The sequence below is a fragment of the Camponotus vicinus genome, unplaced genomic scaffold (genome assembly GCF_025532165.1).
Source record: "Camponotus vicinus isolate PSW18456_S1 unplaced genomic scaffold, iyCamVici1.0 SCAF_1, whole genome shotgun sequence".
NCBI lineage: Eukaryota > Metazoa > Arthropoda > Insecta > Hymenoptera > Formicidae > Camponotus > Camponotus vicinus.
Genome location: NW_028141945.1, coordinates 29,591,687 through 29,613,986, shown reverse-complemented (window position 1 = coordinate 29,613,986; position 22,300 = coordinate 29,591,687). Strand labels below are relative to the sequence as shown.

Sequence of the window (22,300 nt, the reverse complement as noted above, 5' to 3'; positions counted from 1 at the left end):
GTGACTGCTGATTTCAATAACTTCGAGCCTCGCGAAATGTGCTGACGTCGCTGGCGAGAAAATTTCGCCTGGAAAATCCAACCTACGAAAGCTGCTCTCATCCAGAAAAATTCGATATTTATCGGAGAAATTATGTTTAAAATTAAAATCATTTAATGTCGTTTATAAATTAATTTGCAATTAATCTGAATAAATAATCAGATTGATAGATACAAATATATCTGAACAATTTATTATCGAGCAATTTATCTTTAAAGAATTTATCGATTTCAGAGTTAATTTTATTAATTTAATTAAATAATTTAATTTTAAATTTAATTAAATAATTTTAATTAAATAATTTTATTTTATTTAAATACATAGATTAAAGTGATTTTCTGTTCGAATGTAAAATATAATATTTATCTTTCTCGACCATATTTATGCTCGACTATATTAATCCTTTTCGATTCCCTCATCTTCTATTTTTTATTCGTAAAAAACTGTGAAAATAAATGCAATCATATCGAACCGATAAGTCGGCTGCCCTTTGATTGGCGAACCATCGTGCTCGTAGCTTCTTAATGAGTGGTTAGCTTAATTGCGAGTGGTAATGGAGTGGTGGGTAATGGGCGAAGGGGGAGAGGAGGTCCGATAAAGGGCCAGGGGTGATGACGTGGTGCGACACAATTCAATTTAATAAACAGCGAGTAATAATTCCATGTCGTAAAAGCACGTGGGACACGCACGTGAGGCAGACCAACGCCGGGCGGCGTGCGCACGATACCGGGGTTAAAAGGTGATCGGGCTGCGCGCGTTGGTTTTAATTAAAACGGACCCCGCGCCGGATAAAGTACGCGAGCGCGCGCGCACCTGCGTGCGTGGCAACTCTAAAATCGAAGGTATTTCTACAGGAAGTGCTTAAATTAACAGGTTTACCTTAATAAGAGTGATAATAAACGTATAGAAGTGAGATAGTGAAAAGCGAATTTCGAGGTTTGATCAAAATCTTGCGTTAAAGGCACAAAGGAACGTTACGAAATGCTTCCAGAGTTTTGAAAAGCTAATTTAAAACGCTAATTCTTTCAGAGTATATAAAGTAAAAAATAGAGGAGATACTGTAATTAATTATATCAAAACAATAATTTCGTGTATTTTATCTTGTTGCCGACAAAATTCCGAAACTTGCTCTCTCTCTTCTCGACATATACAATATATAATCCCTGTCTCTCTTTCTCTCTCTCTCTCTCTCTCTCTCTCTCTTTCTCATAATTTAACTAATGACATTGCTCTTAAATGTTAATAATTACGACACTATAGAGTTATTAGGTATACACTTGGCAGTTCCTTTATCGCAGTTTCACTTGAAATTATTTCAGTGGATGGCGATAAAATCCACGCGGGGTGAAATTACGGCGATGCGGTGTAAAGAATCGCGGGCGTACTTCATAAGGATTACGTGTACCACCTCGCGAGAGAGGCTCGGCCTTAGGTGTAGCCCGAAGTCGACTATCACGATCGATGGCACGACGTGTACACACAGATAAGTAGTTACCGTAGCTAAGTCGGCAATTTATATCGTAACAGGACGCCCGCTGCGCACGAACTTTCGAATCGAGATAAAGAGGTGGCTTCGCTCGCGCGATCTGTAAGTCATTCGCGAGCTCACTATATTTGACGCTCTCGTTCTCTCGCGCGCAAGATCCTGAGAAGGCATCCTCTATCTTGCCGTCAAGATAGAGGATGTGATATCGGTAACAACGTAAGAAAAGCGTGAGTCGTGGCGTGATCCGGGAATGAACTATTGAAAGTGTCTTTTGATGTGTTACATCGAGATGAAATTATTACCCTTTATTCATAATTATCCTTTATTATTATAACTATGAATATGTCGAAATTAAGAAGTTTTATTAAAATATAGATTTTTTACCAATTATCTTAATAATTCTCATGATTATGTATACACTGAAAAAAATCGTTTGATTGTACCAACAAGACGTATGTGATTGAAGGCATTTTGATTAAATCAAACAGAATTTCTAGCTATCATGATAAGACTCGACTTTTTATAACCAGAACGTTTAATAGACTTTACTATAAGGATTTGGTTAGTATTTTCTAGTTGAATCTATAAAATTTCTTGTTGCAGTAACTTCTTTGCTTGCCGCTAGGCGACGAGCCACTCTTAACTTAACTCGTGTTCAATATTTGCTACACTGAGAAAAAAATCTGGTTGTATTAATTAGAATTCTGGTAGATTCAACCAGTATGTCTGTTGGAAAATGGACGAACCAGAATTCTTGTAGGAATTACTAGATGATTCTGATTAATTTCTTCCTGTTAAATTTACCAAATTTTCTCGTTAATAATACTAAACTCACCAGCACCAAGTCGTCTAAAATTTTTTCCATTTAATTTCAAAAGTCTGTTTAATATTCTGAATTCCAACAAGATTATTGGATAAATTCAATCCAGATTATTGAATAAATTATTTTAAATTCAGTTTGTTAGAAATTAAACTGATAAAACAGTGATGCAAGAAGAGGATGCAGCTCAAACACACACAATCAGATAGCTAGCGCCCTCTTTCTGGCACTACTGCTCGTAAGAGAAAAAAAATATACCTTGAATTTAATGTTAATACTAGTTCTTTATATACATTTCATGGCAAATATTGAATACGAGTTAAGTTAAGAGTGGCTCGCCGCCTAGAGGCAAGTAAAGAAGTTAATGTAATAAGAAATTTTATAGATTCAATCAGAAAATACTAACGAAATCCTTATAGTAAAATCTATTAAACGTTCTAGTTATAAAAAATCGAGTCTTATCATGATAACTAGAAATTCTTGTTTGATTTAACCAAAATGCCTTCAATCATATACGTCTTGTTGGTACAATCAAACAATTTTTCTCAGTGCACTGAGAAAAAAATCTGGTTGCATTAATTAGAATTCTGGTAGATTCAACCAGTATGTCTGTTGGAAAATGGACGAAACAGAATTCTTGTAGGAATTACTAAATGATTCTGATTAATTTCTTCCTGTTAAATTTACCAAATTTTCTTGTTAATAATACTAAACTCACCAGCACCAAGTCGTCTAAAATTGTTTCCATCTAATTTCAAAAGTCTGTTTAATATTCTGAATTCCAACAAGATTATTCGATAAATTCAATCCAGATTATTGAATAAATTATTTTAAATTCAGTTTGTTAGAAATTAAACTGATAAAACAGTGATGCAAGAAGAGGATGCAGCTCAAACACACACAATCAAATAGCTAGCGCCCTCTTTCTGGCACTACTGCTCGTAAGAGAAAAAAAATATACCTTGGATTTAATGTTAATACTAGTTCTTTATATACATTTCATGGCAAATATTGAATACGAGTTAAGTTAAGAGTGGCTCGCCGCCTAGAGGCAAGCAAAGAAGCTAATGTAACAAGAAATTTTATAGATTCAACCAGAAAATACTAACCAAATCCTTATAGTAAAATCTATTAAACGTTCTAGTTATAAAAAATCGAGTTTTATCATGATAACTAGAAATTCTTGTTTGATTTAACCAAAATGCCTTCAATCATATACGTCTTGTTGGTACAATGAAACAATTTTTCTTAGTGTATGAAATGCATATAAAGAACTAGTATTAACATTAAATCCAAAGTATGTTTTTTTCTCTTACGAGCAGTAGTGCCAGAAAGAGCACGCTGGCTTTCTGATTGTGTGTGTTTGAGCTGCATTCTCTTCTTGCATCACTGTTTATCAGTTTAATTTCTAACAAACTGAATTTAAAATAATTTATTCAATAATCTGGATTGAATTTATCCAATAATCTTGTTGGAATTCAGAATATTAAACAGACTTTTGAAATTAGATGGAAAAAATTTTAGACGACTTGGTGCTGGTGAGTTTAGTATTATTAACGAGAAAATTTGGTAAATTTAACAGGAAGAAATTAATCATATTCATCTGGTAATTCCTACAAGAATTCTGGTTCGTCCATTTTCCAACAGACATACTGGTTGAATCTATCAAAATTCTAATTAATGTAACCAGATTTTTTCTCAGTGTATAACTAGGCGTTAAATACAAAAATATAATCAAAGAAATGTCACGATAAAAATTGTAATACATGTGGATATACTTGAAATTACATTAAATAGAATTAAAAATTTAATATAATGTCTATATATAATTTACTTATAAAATATTTCTTAACATTTAATATGTAGCCTACAAAATTATGAATGTAATAAAAAAAAAATAAATTATTATTGACATCCCATTATCACAATCATTACAATTTTAAATTTTTCTTTTTTTCCGCAAATAAGAATAAAAAAATAAACTCGCCAAAGAGAAATGGAAACCGATCCATGTTAAAAATCTACAAGTCTTCAAGTCCTTAAGATCCTTCGACGTTATCGCTGCCGTTATCCCTGTCGTTGCCGACGTCGATGTCGCCGGTATCGGCAAAAAACGACCAAGAAGGTCAAGAAGGAGCGGGGGAAGAAAAAAGACAGAAGGAGAGCCGGGTCGCCATAACTACAAATTGCATCGTTACACGCAAATTACGCGATTACTCTGTGCGAGCCAACCACGCAGTACATGTGAGCTCTGTGGTAGCGCGAGAGAAAGAGCAAGAAACACTGAGCGAATACAACGGAGATGAAGAGACAGAAAGGAAGAGAGAGAGAGAAAGAGAGAAAGTAAGCTCTCGCGGAGCACACACAACTACCGTTTATACTTTCAGATTGCAGCTTGCACGCTCGCCGCGAGCTCAAATTGCTTGCGTCGTTGAATTTTCATTGCTCGGACTAGTCCTTCGTGGTCGACACGACGCGTTCCGAGTGCCAACTCTTGGAGGGACAAATCCTCACTATTCGCACGAGCATCGATGAAAGAACCTTAATCCATTCAGTTAGACGAATGTCATATGGTATCTTTCTCAATTGCGGATTAAAGTACTTGGAGAGCTTAAGGTAGAAATTGCCCTTTTAGGCTTATTTAAAATGCACGGTGAAAAATATGAAATTTTAAGGATGCTTTATATAGTATATATAGTATGTCATATATCTCGGAATATTGTTATATAACATGTGTTATATATTGCAGTGTTTATCTCTGGAGCATCGCATATGCAATTTTGCGCCGACATACAATTTAACATAATTTAACTTTTTTACGCGATTTAATTCTAGATAATCGATTTTCAACAGCTGTAACTTTTTTTGTAACAGAAACCTTATGGAGCACTTTTGGGGAAAATAGAGGGTATTGATGATTATAAGGCAGTATTTAAAATTGTCGAAATATTCGATCAATTCCCTTAATTAAGGTCTCACTTGTGACGAAAGAGTAAGCGTTCACCGTTCTATATTAACGTTACGAAAACAGTACTGTTGCTTATCCTGCAAAAAAGACGTCGCCTGGAGGGTCACCGAAGGCTTGATTGGCTTACTGTCGTGCCTAATGAGAAGTTGATTTAATTTTAATAGGTTGCGTTACTCATAGTCGTGGCGATAATTACGTCGCAAAATCGACGCGACGTCCTCTTTATTGATCTGCGAATTCACAGCAATCGATCGATTCATACTTCATCGTAATATGCATCGATAACACTATCCTCAAAGTGCATAAAAACCTTTAGAGAAAATCAGTAAAAGTATCGATGAATATTTTATTTTTATTAATTATTTAGATGCAAAGAAAATTGCGAAAACTCGGATGTAAATGAGACAACAAATAGATTAAATCAACATATATTTGTATATAATTTAATATTAAGCGAATCATTATAATATGTATAAAAATTTTTTTATATTTGTAAGAAAGGTGGCAGTAGCAAAATAAATAAATATTATCTCCTTTAGTTGATTTTTCCTTTTTATTTATCAGCTCTTTAACTTTTTACTCTTTTCAAGACATTATAATTATATTATTCTTCGAGTCAAATTAAACTCGAGTCCTTTTCAAATTTTATCTATACAGGAAGCTCGATAAATATTATTCCTCAGAAAGTTGATCTTTCTTAAGATTAGAATATAATGTAATAAAATAAAAGAATGAAATATCACTTGATAAAATATGCTAGACAGCTCTCGATGTTGCAGTCTCAATAAGAAGGAAGCGACTCATATGAGAGGATCGCGAGAAAATAACTATGCTCGCGAAGAGGCGAGTAAAAAGGATCCAAGAATGTGCGCGAGAGTCAGAAAAGAGAATCTGAGAATGGAATGTAGTGAAACACGTAGAAAGAGAGTGATGAGAGAATATTAAGTCCCTCCCCTAGTTTCTTCTCATCTTCTCTTTAAATAAACGACGATATTTATTTCAACTTATACATTGCAAGGTACATTGGTACCTTGTAATGTTTAAAGCATTTATAAAAATCCAAATTAAACCAATACTAAAATTTCTAGTTTACCTTTAATAATCTCTTTCGCTAAAAGAGAGAGAAAAAGACGTTATCATACATTTCTTGGAAAGAAAAATGTTTCAATAAAATAATACGTGTTGATTTTCCTCTAATTTTTACTTTAAATATTTTGCTTTAATCTTGTATAATTATTTCACTTAAGCTAATGAATATTAGATACGGAAGGTTGTTCACACGTTAAATTTCGCGAGGGTTTAATAAAGCTGCAATTTCCGAAAAAGATCTCTATCTTCCTAATCACAGTCGTGCGAAGCGGGCATTATGGTTGTGCCAACAAACCACAAGTGTTTCGCGCACGTCTTTCTTGCAACGAGCATTTCCGCTTGTCATTATTCGTACACGGTGTCGCTTAATAATCTCGAAAACGTCAACGTTTCAGAAAATCATCATTGATGGTCTCCTAAGCGATTTAATTAAAGATCCATCGTTTGCGGGCGATGAGTCACACGAAAATTCACGATTTTTCCGGGAAAATTGCACGGCAAGATAATGTGGAGTCATTCGCGATGAGATGAGTCGAACGTGATACGCGATTATGCTGAAGAGAATTGACTGATTGTGACTCATAATTACATTGTCGCGATATCGTGACTTGACAGAGTACTTTGGCACTTGTAGACTTTGAACATTGTGGATGCGATGAGTTTTAATTTGCCGATACGACGGAAACAGTAAGAATATAAATTTTGTTAAAAATCTATTGCTTAAATCACAAATATAGCATGATACCTTACGTTGCCATGTAATAAACAATCTTTTTCACTAATATTATATCTAAATTTTTATATTTAAATTAAATTCTTAAAAAATTTACTAAAAATTGTTAATTCTAATTACTTTAAAAAGTTTCTAATAAAAAAACATAATTTTCATAAGAAAAAAGTGTGTATACAATATATGTGCATACAATAATATATTTTTAGATATTTAAGGTTATAATTCAAGAAGCTTAATATAAATAAAATTATAATAGTTTATACTATAGAAGTTGCTATAAATAAAAAATTTCATAAAAAAGTATTGCATTTAAATTTACATACAAAAGACAGAATATATAATGCGTAACTTTTATAAATAATGTACATTTACAAATATTATCGTTTTGATATATCTATTATTGCCATAAAATCGCTCTATAAAATGTGCTCTATTTTGCTGCCCGTACCGGTTTCTAACAGATTATGTAACCTTACGTATTAAAACGTGTTACATCAAAAAATAAAAAAAAAATTAAAAAAAGTGAAAATATGCGCGGAAATGATTCGTTATTATTTCATGCCGAGTATTACGGCAAAGTAATGAGTTATTTTCGCATTTTCTTCATAGTTGCTCTTCAATTAGACATACCAATTGAAATACAGGATTTTTTTCAAGAAATGTGTATCGTATAATTTTAGAAAAAAAATTGTGTTGCGTTTTGATCGAGCTTTAGTAAATAGAAATAATGATTGAACGAAACGTCAATTGGATAAAGACTCCATGTGTATGTTGGTGTAGTGTGATGTGATGTGTTCCACTTCATTTCGCGATTATCTTTTTATACAGGATGAGGCGTTAATCGCGCCGATACGAAAGCGCAGCTCGGGATCGATCGCGAGCGATCCTCGTTGGCGATGCTTGCGACGAGATGTGAGTCACGACGTTCGGTACGAGCGACTTTGTGGCGAATAATGACAGTAATTATAATAATAAGACCGACAAGAAGATATGCAAGAGGTGGTATTAAGGCCAAGGGATAACGATTGCGGACCACGCTCTTCTACATTATAACTGCTGCATCACGAGCTTCCCTTCATTACGATCTCGTTTCGCATGCTACATTCTTAATTATTTGTCCTTGGAAAATAGAAGATGATAGAGCGAATTAACGAATGTTGAATGTTGTCGAAAGTTAAAAAGACATTATTATGCGTGAGATATTTTAAGAAGTTTTCTAAAATTTAATTAAAAGTAGAGTAAATCACAAGTGAAAATATATATATTTTTGTGTCACGTAGAAAAGAATTATATCTTTTTGAAATAAAAGGGAAAAAATGATACTAAATAATTGTTATTAATATTTATATAAGATAATAAACTTGTTATTAATACTATAATTGTTATTAATATAACAATTATAATATTAATAACAAGTTTATATGATAATAATTGTTATTAATATTTATATAAGATAATAAACTTGTTATTAATATTTATAATATTAAATAAAGTCATCGAATATGCTTATTGAATGTCTTATTTAGTGAGATTCTTGTAAGATATCTCTTCTCTTCTCCTCTCCTTCCTCATTACTAGTTCAAGCATTCAAAAATATGCAATCTTAATTTAAGCGAAGAGTGTTAATGGTAAAAAAATAAATTTACGACAAATTTAATATTTATAATTGCCAAAAAAAAAGAAGAGAAATACTGAATTATTCAACGATATTCTAAATTAATAATTCATTAAGATGCATCATTCTCGTTTTATTCCGAATTCCTTCAATCTTTTACGACGCTCGGATTTTTAACAGCGAACGATCGATGGGAGTTACTCTAGGAAAAGAGCTGGCGCGCGATTCGGTCAGTAACATTTCGACTCGGTCGCGTAAAATTAACGACATTGTTATAATTAATTAGCCCGGCCGGCGGCGGTGTGCAAGCGCGTGGGGTTCGTTAGCGGGATAATTGGTCACAGAGGATGCGTCCAGGTAAGTCGCGCCTTAGTAATTCTATGCCCGGCGCGTACACACGTACGCACGCGGTGCCGTGTCCGACGTCCTGGCGATGTAAGACCTTGCGCTGCTTAAGAGCGTGCGGTGCATGCTCTTAGAAACAGACCGGAGCCTATCCGATATACGGAACATTGCATCGTCGCCGGGCAAGAGGAAATAAATATAACTTGTCGTCTATCTCTTTTTCCCTGCAAACTTATTTCTCACAAATAATCTCTCCAATTATAAAATAGATAAATATTATAAATAGTGTAATTATAATATAATAATTATAATAATAATTATTATAATAATTATAATGTTTATAAAATTTTCAATATCTTAAAATTTCAATAACTATGTTGTAATATTTTTACTTTGAATTTTTGTTTAAAATATATTTATAAAATTAGATGATATTTTTTCAGCTTTTTTTCGAATTTACTTTTATTCAATTTTTAGTTGAGAAAAAATGTCTCGCTTTTAAAAAGTAAATTTTATTTGCTCTTTTTTGCTGTTCCTCCCTCTTTCTTTCTTTCTTCAGAGAGATAGCAATGTAGAAATAAAAAGTTTCATTCACAAATATATTTATTCGCACGTTCTCCATTGCCGCTTTTACCTATGCCCTACATCCTCGAGATCGTAACGATCGAAAATACATGTCGAGATGCTCTTCTAGGGAGATGAAACGTTGTTCCACGATATCGAGCAGCGCGCGTAGTTACCGATTAGAAAGTCCGACTCTCGTGATATGCTGTCGGTGTAAAATGGTGTTTAGCGGGCGTCTTAGCGAGATCAAACGGCACGTCGCGCCGTGATTCAGGCTCGCCTTGTGTTCCACAACGTTACCTCGATCGCGGAGCGAATATCATACCGGTACGTTTCACCATACGTAACGCCCCATAGCCGAGATAATCGTACTATGTGCGACGTGTCCTTATTTATACTTGCATGATTATAAAATATCTGGGTAGAACCGTCTAGATGTCAAAGTCATCTGCATAAATTTCGATATAATTTTTTGTACGTTTTAATCGCTAATAATTAGTCTCAGTAAATGTTAGTCTCAGTAAATGTATAATCAAAAATGATTGAATCTTTTTAAATACCTTATAAAATTTATTTCAGACACATTTAACACACATATTATATTAATAAATTTTTTATAATTTTTTATCGTTAAAATTATCGTTATAAAAATCATCGTAATAATCACATCAATCGAAACAAGCCGGAGGCCTATTCCGAAGACGCTCACCGCTTATTTCCGCGAAACATTCGCCGCGGAAACGCGACGCACTTCCCCAGGTAGAAACGAGATTAATAAAGATTAGCAAAGTCGGAATAATATAGCATGATCTCGTTAGAACGATTAGCCCGCGGGGTCTTTCGAGACGTCTTTCTGGCTTCTTCCTTCCGCGCGTCGTTCTAGCGTAAGTCCTAAGTCCGTAAGTAAGCGTAAGACTCGCTTAAGGCGCAAGAGAGCGAGAGACCCCGAAGAAGAGAGGAAGCCTCTCGCGGTTGTATCTCAGACAGCGCAACCGGAATCAAATTCCACCCTGAAGAGAACAGCGAAACTTTCGGCGTATTTGCAAATGCCGAATTCAAGAAAGGAGAGAAGATTAACATACTTTCTTAATACTTCATTATGTATACATGCATCGTACGTATAAAAATACGATGTCATATTTTGTGTCATATTTTATGAATAAATCATAAAAATGGAGTAAAAACTTTTATCATTTTAAATACTTGTTACTGGCTCTTAAATAAAAAAGTATACTTTTAGAATGAAAAATCTTGATATCTTTACATATATTTTTTCTTAAAATCATAGAAAAGTTCTATTAGAATCCTGGATATTATTTTACGTAAGAAATTAAAAAATACAGGAGCTTTTTTTGCTAAATGAGAAACGATTTTCGCTTTCACTCGAAGTAAAATTCGGCGATCACAAAAACAGTGTCGTTAAATGAGATTGGATTAAAAAACCTCGCAGGATCGAATATTGTAAAATGTACAGTCTATTATATATAATAGACAACGAAAGAATAAAATAACTCGAATTTTTTCCCGATGCATCTTGAAACTGCATTTTATCGGGCTATTCGTGACATCGAGTCAGATTCCTGGCAGATTTCCATGAGACAATTATTCTTAATCGCTTCTGGAAATGCGTTCTTGCTCATTTTATTCCGCGTTCGTTATATTCGTCATTGTTCGTGTAATTATGCCGAAACAGATTGAGTCTGTAATTCGCTAGTGCGCAAGGATGGGCGAGGGGGAGTTTATTCGAATGTGAGTTAAGTAAAGAAGAAAAAAGCCGAAACGCATATAATACGCTTTCTACGATCGCCGTGCTCTCAGAGGTGTAACGTGACTCGTATAGAGAGTGGACTTCACTCCGCGACAAATAATATCCCTGTCTTAAACACCAGTTTACCCACGCCGCGCGTAATTACTATAATCAAAAGCACATGGACATTCTTAAGTAATGTTCGCGACGGTCATATATATATATGCACGTGGAATTTGCTTGTCACGTCTCGACGTATTGTCCGAAATGCGAATGTCCCACAAAGTATTATGGGAAAACTTACTTAATTTTGATATATCAACATTTCATATTAAATTTTATATTAATTTTCTGTATTTTTTAAACTGTTACAAATGTATAATAATTAATCTTAATCTCAAAGAAAATATAAAGCCAATACAAAATATGTAATAATTTAATTTTAATACATTTTAAATTATAAAATTATATCGTAAAAAATCTTTTCATTTTCTCCTTTTTATTGTATTAAATTTATATATAATTTTATAATGAAATTAAAAAAATAAAATTATTATAATCCCTTCTTTCTTTCCTTCGTCTGACAAGCAAACAAAATAATATTATATTTAATTAAACGAGAACTTAATTTAATTAATAGTAAAAAAATCATGTTTGTAAGAAACAATTAAATGTCAGTTGCTCGTTTTAATCGCGATTTTCACCGTGTCATGATTTGCGTTCACATTGACACTCCAATGCCTCCAATGCTCTGATTCCCGCTCTTTTACCTCAAGAATAAATAATAATAAATATAATTAGCTGTATGTGTGTATCCTCTGGGAACAGACGACATCGAATATTCCCCTGGTTCTTGCGGGATACAAGGTCGAACGCACTCAAGGTCGCGAAAGCGGTGTATCGCGGCTAAAAAATGTTCAATTGCATCCACCAAAATCGTGAAAATGCAGAAACATGCAGGTGTGCCTAAAGTCGATGTTCTCGAAAATAAGGGGGTGGTTCGTGGCTTGGATATAATGACAGGGTGCAACGTGGGTAGCGTGTGAAACAATGTTTCGCCGCCACATGGAAGGAGAATGTACGAATTGGACCCGGGCCTATCCTGAATGCATCTTCCTAAACATTAAAAAGATCTTATGCGAGTTGCCTTTATCAATATTTATATATTTTTAGAAAATTTAATTATGTAGTGGGAAGGCGGATTAATGTAGAGCTAAAAAGATGCTTTATGCAATCTAATATTAATATTATAATCTGAATAATCGTTTATGTATCATGTTTGTTAAAAAAATACCGCTATATTAATTTAATTTTACGTATGCATGACAAAAATTATATAAACTTTTATAAATATATAAAATATAAAAAGTTGTATAATTATATAAAAAATTACACATTAAAACGGATATTTTGATAAGTACATATTCCAAAATTTTTCCTTAAAATATAAAAAATGTTAGCCTAACACAAATCTAACGAAGACTCAATAGTTGATTTTAGAAGTGAATAATCGGCGTCTCTGATCTACGAATTATCGTTCAGTTAATTAGATCCAACGTATCTAGTATGATCGATCTATCAAACGCATTCCAGAGATTTTAAGATCGATCTAACGTCGATCCAATCTCTTCCAAGGTCGCCTCGAACGAGTTTCAATCTTCGGAAAAAATAGAATTGGACGAAGTATTTGATAAGTACTCATCATCATTCTTTAATATGCGATTCTTAAATATCATCTTAATTTCAAGGTCGGCGATCGATAGAATCCGAGGGTTGAACTCATATTCGCGGAAACGCAGGGTCGAATACCCGAACGACTATTGCGCAATAACCAGAGACAGAGAATCTTGTATGAGTCGTGCTACTTGGAATGGGAGGTTCCCGGATTCCTGTAATCGGCAGATTAATGTTCACCTCTCTCTCTCTCTCCCTCTCCCTCTCTCTTCGTTCGTCTGGAACGCCTAATCTCATAGCGATAGCCGAGGATCTGTCCGAAGGGCGCACCGCGTATCGTTCGAATTGTTCGAGATCGCCGATGAACGGACGGTTTGATTTACAGCAGGTATACTTGGGGCTCTCTTGGCGCGCGATCCGAATGTCTGACGTTTTACGAGGACGCTTCTGCGGAACTAGAGACCGGTAAGACCCTCCAAAGTCTGACGCACGCGTTTCGAACAAGTCGAACTGGTCGCGAAGCGTTAACGCCTCCGGTCGCGTCCGGGGCGTTGTTTCGGGCCAAGGCAAGATAATATCCTACGGGGCATTTAACGCGGTCGAAGGTGCCGGCAAAGGGTTCGGCATTCATCGACGGTCAGTTGACCGACGACCAGTTTTTCCGACCGCGAGGACAACGCCCGGGGTCTTTCCCAGGGTCTTGCTAGTGTGCATGCTCCACGTAACCCTTCCAAGAAAGCCTCCTTAAAACACGTTGAGGAGAAAGATCGGATCAAGGGACGCGCGAGTGAGAGAGAAAGAGGGAATCGATAATCGTCAATCGAGGACGAGGACGGGAATATAAAGGGAAAGATGCGAAAGGAAGATCGCCGACGCGAAGGGGACGCGAAGGGGTATCCGGTTTTGGAATCGGGCCGTTGGGTCCCGGACCAGACCGGACCAGACGGTCCTCGCGGGATCATTAATCAAAATATTTACGCGCAGGGACGTGCGAGCGTCCGGAGAGTTGTCCCGACACTTCGTCTTATCGATTATCCGATGTCACGTCTCGTATGTATTTTCGGCATTCAAAGGGTTACATACGGGTGCCCGTTAGTCCTGCTGCACGCAGGGAAGAAGAGAAGAGGAGGGGAAGGGAAAGGGCGAAAGCAGAAGAAAGAAGCCCGCCTTGTCGGATGATCTCGACGCCGAGAGAGCACATCACGATCATCTACTAGTAATTTATATACCTCACAGCGTGTAAACGTGCGTGCGTTTTTCGTGAGTCCCTCCGCGACTTGACGTCATGGTGGGCCTTCTCTTTCCACCTCTCCCCCTTTCCTCCCTCGTGAACCTCTTCGTCATTTTCGATTCCACGACGAATATACCGTGACGCTCGCACCGGTGAGATTCCTCTCCGAGCGCGTTGGCGCGCGGCCTTGCTCTCCGAACCTCGTAAAAGTCGTAATTTATCGCTGGTACAGCGTAATGACCCGGCCACCGCTTTAATTATAGCTCATTCCCATCATCCACGAAAGCGGCCGCGCGTCCGACCACCATGAGCATTTCGCTCGTGCGAGTTAAATATCCCTGTTTCCGTTCAATTGATCGATATCTCGTCGTTTTCCCGCGACACCTCACGATTTTTTAAAATCGGAGTAAATCAAGCTATAATTAAATAACTTAATTAAATAACGTAATTAAATAACTCTCCAAACGTAAATTCAAATAAATTAAATTTAACATATATGCGTTATACCCACAGGATTTTATACCCTCGATTATATATATAATTCATATATAATTTATTTACATAAATTATATTATTGCTATTATTACTCTCATTGTAATAGCAAGTAATAAAAGTAACTGTAAAAATAACTAATGATTTTCTTCCTACATTTACATGCATCAAATGACGTTTGCATTAATAATTTTTAATTCTCATATACTAATGAAATTATTTATAAGATGTAACAATTCAACAATCAAATTTTTCCAAATGTAACGTTTTGCGCTTTTATCAATTTTATCAAAAATTATTATTTCAAATATCTTTCCTATGCACAAAAACATAAAAGAAAAATTGAGTAATTAAAAAAAGATTATTCCGTCAATATTTCAAATATTGCAAAGAAAAAATTTTCCTTTAGCAGCAAAATTCCACTCTTCCAATTATTTACCAGTGCATTCACGTCTCATTTATAGTTACACGCATTTCTGCAACACATCATTGCTTTATCATTCCAATGGTCTTTCAATTGTTCACTCTGGACGTCGTCGTCGTACCTGTTACTCGCAATATCTCGACTGCTATCCCATTGTGGAACGCATAACCGGTGTAACGCGTGCCGATCGACGCACACGGCGCTTACGCAATCAGCATGATGCTGCGAAAAGTGCATTTAACGAGTGAGCCTTCCGCGAGAAGTCGCGCCGGTAGCCGATTACTCGATCGCTCTCAATCGATCGCGTACAATCGTCATTAACGATCCGAAAGAAATCGGCGAAACACGCCGCCGATATATCGTACACGCGCATTCCACATTGGTCGTTCATTGGCATAATCGACCTGATTGTCGGCGATCACTTTATTACGTCGACGGGCTGATTTTGATGTCAAGCGATGTCAAACGGCTGCGAGTTATCGTCAATTTGTCCGGTCGATCGAGACGAGTCTCGAGGCAGATTACGTGGAATGAGCCAAGACTGACAACACGCGTGTCGAGAATGAGAGAAATATCTCCAATTTTTGCGAGAAATTATTTCAAGAAAGTGATTCTTATAAAAGACTATAATTTAAATATTAAATTTGATATTTTAAGGATGAACAATGATTTTTCAGGAGGATGAATTTCTCGATATTGTCCATCCCTTCCGAAACATCTTTCTTTAGACCCGTTTTACGATAAGTCTTTCTTGTGAAGCTTTAAATATTCTTATTAGTTTTTTTAACCGTCCACAAAGTTCGTTGATTATTATTATTCCCTTTTTATTTTATATCTTTAAATAAATAAATCGCATGTCGGAATCAGATGTCGGGCGCATACTTTGCATTTTAGGTGTCATAAAACTGTCGCAATCGTAACTTTGATTTTGGAAGATTGTGCAAATAATCGAATTGTTGCATTCTCGTGAGTTTAAAAAATTCTTCGTGATCATTCATTCGAAAGTATATAAAAAAAAATTAATGCTTGATACTTAAATTATCCTAATACTTGTTCCGCGATTTGCGACACAATTGTAGAATGACAAGTCGTATTCGGATCCGACATTCAACGTACGACAAACGACATCCGACTCCGACATACGACTTATTATAGAACGGGTCTTATAATAATACACTTATTGTAGAACGGGTCTTATCCCGACGCGATCATCTCTGTCGGGATGCAATCTAACCCCTATTTCACGGTGAGAAGGGAAAAAAGAAGGACGAGGATACGTATCTCATACAGCTGCGCGCACGTTGTCTCCTACACGAGACGAGGGAGAGAATTCGCGGTGTTCCGGGCAATTAAGATTACCGCCGTACAGAAATTATCGCCGGATTAACCGTGTTATTACGGCACCGCTAATGCTACGGATAGGCGCGAGAGCCTCCCGCTTCGCCCTGACAATGGTAAATATCGTTACCGCGGTTGTAATTGGTACACCGGGGAGAGAGTGACTCGCCGTTGTAACTCGAGCGCTCAATTAAGGATCCCGACTCTTAACCCGGCTCGGCTCGTTCCTCCTCGTTTCCACCGTGACGATTCCGCATCGACCGTATCGCGTGTAATCCGTCGCGGTATCGCTACACTATGTTTCCCGTATTTCCCGTAAGCACTTGTTATCGTCCCGCCATCATCCGGACTCTTTTAAATAAACACAGGCTTGTTGCTTAAGCGAAGGGTGCGCGAGATAACCCATTCGTGAGAACTTTCTAATTTTATTTTATTATATCTCTCGCATTATTGCCCTATGAGAGGCTTTTAATTAGAGAATACGCTCTTGAAATCTGCTTCTCACACTTGTACAACTTATATAGGTTTTTTTTATAATCTTGCGCATATTAAGTAATATATGATGTAATAGAAAATAAAAATTCATTATTACATAATTAAAAAAAAATATTTCCTTTACTTTGTCTATACTAAAGAAAAAAAATATCTCGTAAAAGACTGGAGGAGTCCTTTGGAAGGACGCGTTGGAGTTCACGAGGAGGTCGACGGATGCACGAAGACGATCGTCTCGCTCGAGGAATTCCGGCGGAGCGCGTCGGGTGCATTGCAGGGCGAGTAATTAGAGAAGCTCGGGTTCATTAGGATATCTGGCCGTATCTTGGCGACAGTTTCCGCCACGCGACCGACGGCAGTAACTCGGCCTCGGGGCGATTCAACGCGGATACGAGAGTCAGGCAAGCGCGTTTATTTCAAAGCGTTATATAATAATGAAGGGTAAATACCGAAAAGTAGGGTCGCGTAAGATATCGCAAATTCTTCATCAAACATTCTTATAAAAAGATGAATAATAATAATGCTATACTTATACTGCAGAATAATTGTACGAATAGACAATCACTTAAGAAACATCCTTAAAGAACTCATTTCTTAATAATTATTTTATTATTTAGCTTTTGTCAAATATATCATATCATATATCTCTGATAAGAGTTTTTATTATATTTTTATTATTACCTATAAATGACTTTTAATTAGAGAATACGCTTGAAATCTGTTTCTCACACTTCTATAATAAATTTAACTTTACGCTTATTAATAATAATAGATTATCTTTATTATCTTTATTAATATTATCTTTATTAATAATAATAGTTTATCAGATAACAATAAATAATTCTAAAATATATGAAATAAAAATAAAAATGAGAAACTAGAAAAAAAAATAAATACTAACAATAAATTAAGTTTTTATTTTAAATCAATATTTATTTCGATCTTAAAGTTATTTAACGCGTGTGGAAGGCTCTTAGATGATTTCCCTCATAAAAAATATGGTCAATTTATTATAAGCGTGCGCAGATTAATAGCCGGTACTGCGACTAAACTCGTTTATCGAATGAAGTCGGCCGGTTCTTCCGACAGACCTAGCCGTCAATTAACTCGCGCAGCGAGAACAAGCCCTTCGGGAGATGCGACGCGGTCGGTCGGTCGGTTGCAGCACCAGCATCATGGTGAATCCCCGCATTTCCGCGTACTTGGAGCGAGCGAGCGCGATGGTGGCCGACCGACATCTGGCCGACGTGGCCGGGGCAATTCGTGAAATTCGTCGTGCACAGATTACGCGCGGTTTAACCGCGCGCGAGCCGCCGGAAACGGTTTACACATTGTACACGGAAGCAATTATCGCGGTCGCATGCTGCAGTAACGCCGAGCGACGCTTTAATTGCCCGACAGCTTCGCCCTCATCTCCGCAACGGTTAGTTAAGGATTTTTCTAAATACCGAATAGCTCCATAAATTGTGGAGCGTATTGCCCGATAATGCGAGATGCTACGTGTGTATGTGTAATAATTAATACTGTTATAGCGCGTGAGGGAAAAAGCAGAGGAAATGTGGTTTCATATATTTTTGCCTCTAAATAGATCACACGTGTCTGCTTTGCCTTTTAAATTCAGATATATGTTTATATCTGCATTTTAAAAATTGTTATGTCATAAATATAATATTACGAGGATATATTTACGAGAATAAAGAATATTATAATTCTACAATTTGCAGATAAAAGAATCTTATTTCTGTAAATAAAATCCATTTTTTTGTATATAATGTAACAATATTTTAAAATAAAGACAAGGCAGAGAATTAGATCCTTGACGATAAAAAAATGTCAATTATAATAAAGTCAAACGTATTAATAAATTTATTCCTAACATATATATATAGTTGCAGAACGATATATATATTAAAAATAAATTTATGATATTACGTCTTACTTTATTACAGAGTAACTACTTTAAAAGAGTTTATGAAAATTATTACAATTGATTCCACAGCCTCTACCTCGCGCATCATTATTCTACATCTGCTTATTGTATAGATTACGGAACGGCGATGATGTTCGCGTGTTATTTTGTACCAATACTCCTAGGCACTTTACGAACAATCTCGGGACCGATCCCCCGGTATAAAGTACATTTTTTCTATCTATCCGAATCGATCAGAACTCAGCGTCGAGCAAATCCATTTATCCATCTGTCTATCCGTCTCGTCTTCTCTCGCGCGATTCAGTATCCCATGATTTCCGCGCGTGTTACGTGCGAGATCCCACGCATGGTCTCGTCTCCGTCGAGGGCAATACACCGACGATAGTAAACCTAACGAGCTCTCAATAGCTTGATCCCTGCTGTCGGTTACCGCAAATAAGCTCAATCCTGCGGTAACGTCTAGCGAGCGATGAATGCTAAACGCAGAAATGCGGAACCACTCCGCAGCGAGAGGGATAATGTGCGGTGAATGGAAGAATGTTATGAGCTCGCATGAGGTACCCGCTCGGTTGCTATACTTGTCGGCGACGGGCGATACGGTGCCCCTCGGGGGTCACGAAAGCAGAACGTACCGTTTTAACACCCGATAAAAATAATTTCGACCACCGAGAGAGCGGGAAGAATTACGTATTCCTTATTTTAATAGAAAGCATATCTATCTCGTTTATTATCGAGTTTAATTATCGTCCGAAACACGAGAATAACTGTTCAAAATTCATCTATATCAAAATGATTAAGGCGTGAAGAATAATATATGAATCTTAGATTATCTCAACACAATTTGAAGATTTTTCCAGTTGCAGAAGGGAAAAGAATTTATGATATATTTCACGTAAATTATTAATATGATTCGCAGATAATGATCTCAATTTTCAAAAGAAGATTAAAATTCTTTCGTACATTAATAATTATAAAATTAATAATTATATTTCATGTATATTTATAAGTTTATAATCAGCGAAAACTCTAATTGTAACAAAAGCGTCAACAAATCATGCGAAATTGCAAGTATCAACGCAATCTCGATATCGCGCAATTTCGATTTTTAATTTATGTAATTATTTTACGCGACGTTTATCACTCGAGTTTTCCAATTAATATTTTCGCGCGTCCTATTGTGATTTCGATAGCAAGTCGAAAGCGTGCGAGAAGGTCAAAAAGGAGGAGGAACCGCAGATAGCCGTGTGTCATTAATCAAGGCCCTCGAAGTGCACTAAATCACCCGCGAGATATAAATTACCGCTGGCAATCTGGTATCAATAAGGCGTAATTCGGGATAATAGGGCGTGCGAAGGCGGTTCAGGGTGAGAAGAGAGGGCAGAAGCGCGGGAGGGTATATAACTCCTGATTTCCGAGGGTGCTGTAGATTTCGATTAACCCGAGTCCGTCCGTCTGTCCGAGCCGAGTCGCGACATTTCTCTTCGTTACCCTCTTCTCGTCTCGAACCTTCGATCCTTCGCCTTCGTATAAATGATTTAACGGACGGATGTGCACAGGGGCCAGCTGGTCGCCGTCGCAAATACAAAAGGAGCCGACACGAAAGAAAGCGTCGAAATCACGAAAGTCAGAAGTATTCATCAAACAGATTTCAAGACTATCTTAATAATAAAAAACATCTCTCAGACATATCAAATAGGATCTTATATGATAATCTCAATAAAAATCGACCTAGCGGTTTTTTTTTTAGCTTTTTTCCTTAAAGCTATTAAGTTTCTTAATAGACAGAGAATTTTTATATTCATAAAATATTAATTCAAATTTTAACTTGCGAGAGGAAAAAAATTGTCGCTGTTAAAGAGTAAACAAGTATTTTCAACGAGATGTAGAATATATTTTCATCAAAATATGCACGAATAGAATCGTGATGTTATGCTCGGCTCAACTTAATATTCACTTCTATTTTCTAATTACGATTGTATATGCAGCTTTGTCGGTAACTCAAAGGAAAACTTATACACTCGGCCGTGTAAAAAAAGGAAAATCGCGAGTTGTGTAATATTCAAATCGACGTTGAGATCGTCCGAGTCGTTTCCCGTGTATCGACAGATCGCGAGATTCGTCGGCGCGATACAACACGCGGCGCGGCCGGCTAATTAGTTATCCTCGATACATCTGGCTGATGGATAATTAGCCGCTACGCTTTATACGCGCGATAACTCGCCGCTCGCTCGCGCGCACGTTCCCGACGACCCGCTGGGATTTGTTTCCGCCCGTGAAAACAATTTGTTTCTCATTCCATCGGAACCGAACCCCGTCATCATCGGCGCCAGAATGGGATAAACCCTTCCCTCTCGCGTCCGCTTCTCCCTTTCGGCGTCCGTCCTCGTTCATCCCGCTTCATTTCCTCGGCCCTATTACATCGTTATTAGGCTCGTAACAGACGTGTAAGCGTTCCGGGGAACACCCCACTGGGTTATTAATGGTGACTCTTTGTTTTTTCGTACTCTCCACGCCCGATGGCCACGATGTACTCCTCTTCTCCTTTTTCTCTCTCCTTCTTTGTTCCTTCCTTCCTCTATCACGACGTATGTCTCTTTCTTTCTCTCGTTAACTCGAGGTTTTGCCGTTTTCCCTCTCTCTTTCTCTCTCTACTTCCGTCCCTCCTCTCACGCATGTCTTGAATAAATTAATGTAAACGGGCATTAAGATAGGTGTCGGGCTTTCTGATGCGAATGAGATCTGCCTCGCGCGGTGACAAATTGATGGCACAGGTAAAGGGATACTCTTCGCGCGCCCTATAATATCCACGGTAAGGGGAACAGTCGCCGAAAGGGCGTGCACGCGCTCTTCCACGTGGAAAAAAAAAAACGTCGCGAGAATCTCGGCGGTAGAGATTTCGACGGTTGTCCTATTCTCGTCCGGTTGTTTTAACGCGCGTGCTACCGTTCGTGTCGCTCATCTTGGAATCTCTGTCGTGGAATCTCTTCGACGAGATGTCTAATTTCCGCTCTCGATCACGGATAAAACGTCAATTTATTCGCTTTTATAATTATCGTCTGTACATTATTTTTTGCTTGATATTTTAGATTATGCTTTTTTGCATATTTAAAATAAAAATGTAATTTAAAAATTCAAAAATTGTATTTTTATTTTAAATAAAAAAAGTATAATCTAAAATATCAAGCAAAAAATAATGTGCAGACAATAAATATAAAATTATGCTCTTTAAATCAGAGTTGATTCAAATTATCGACGAAAGTCAATCAAAATTTCTTAAACGAGACAATGTGCAATCGATAAAAGGAGGAGATTA

The 22,300-nt window shown here is 36.7% G+C and overlaps 1 protein-coding gene across 7 annotated transcripts in view; it reads right to left on the bottom strand.

Annotated features, from left to right (window-relative positions):
• Positions 1-22,300, bottom strand: part of Svp (COUP transcription factor 2) — a 315,105-nt gene that overhangs the window by 105,734 nt on the left and 187,071 nt on the right. The window lies entirely within an intron of this gene.